A 1,370-nucleotide genomic window follows, 5' to 3' on the forward strand; every position below is an offset into this window, starting at 1 on the left:
ACTTTGTCTTTCCAGCCTTGAGAAAACTTTATGGATTAAAGATGACGGCAAAAGGCTCGACCTCAGTAAAACAAGGAGCTGAAAACATAAAGTAGTTGGTTTAAAAAAACACTGTTCTTTTAATGCTGGGATGTAAATTTTGTATTATTTTTAGTCATTAAAGATGGACAGCTGCTATTGGCTAGGACCGGAATCAACAGATTACAGGGGAAATACAGAGAAGGGAGCGCTGGAACAACTTCAGGGTAAAATTTATGCTTTAAATCATTTAAAAACATTCTTGTTTTGTCAGTTTTGAGGAATCAAATTGTCCTTTTTAGTGCGTTTTCTAGCGTGGTAGTTTATTATAGGCGGCCTCGAAGGTCTCGGGGGTTTGGACCACTCTAAGAAGGGAACGAAAATCAGGGAATAATGGTCGGTTAAACGCATTGATGCATATTTTTGAAACACAACTTTTTTCGGCATAAATTCTTAATAAATAATGTTTTTTGGCAATAGATCCCAATCACTTCCGTTAGTGCTTTTAGTCAAGATTGAGCCAATTTAAATGACCACCTTAACCTTAAATCAGCTCCATAAATGTGGAATAAGTGTAAAAAATTGGGAAGAGGGCAAGAATAGAACGTATCTGGGAGTGGTTTTGGAAAATTATTCCCTCCTGGAGGTCTTGGGAGAGATGGGCAGATGGGCCTTTACACTAGTTCTCTACGCACCGCCTATTTGCAGTACAAAGTTCGAGCAATATTTGAAGAAAATAAATGTTAATATTTGCTTTTAGATGTGAGTGCAGAATCCCGAGTCTTCCCTGAATTCGAAAGAAGTCATAATACTTGGGCAGAAGACGCATTTCCCACGCACAGAAGGGCTGGATGGCGAACTGCCAGCATGGTTTAGAGGCCATGCCGCCATGTGGAGGTGCGACGGCGGAGCTTTAAGTGCCTGCGTAACTAAGATGCAGCGTTAAACGAACAATCGAGGTTATGTATAACCTCTCCTTGCCTTTTGAGCGTCGTCTTCGGCCCTTCTACCGGTTAATCTCCCACGTGGGTCATCACACCCACGAACTAGTTGCTCCAGTCATCGAATTTGCATGGAACGGCGAAGCTATTTGATTGAAATGCCACAGGTCCCTCTCGGCGATTCCATTGGATACGGGTGTTCGTCCTGTTTAGGATCTGTCTTTGGGTAAGGGGAATTTGCTGGTCACCTGGTTTATCCATCGCTAGTGGTGAGACCCCTCAGATAAAAGCAGAGTCAAAATATTTTCGTGGAGACAAGTTGTTGCGTCCATTCCTCCTTGACACTTCGTTCTCATTTCAGCGCTGCTCAGTTATGTATCTATCTCTCTGGGTTCTATCCGAAAAATAGAG

This window comes from Echinococcus granulosus (genome assembly GCF_000524195.1).
Source record: "Echinococcus granulosus chromosome Unknown EG_S00104, whole genome shotgun sequence".
Lineage (NCBI taxonomy): Eukaryota > Metazoa > Platyhelminthes > Cestoda > Cyclophyllidea > Taeniidae > Echinococcus > Echinococcus granulosus.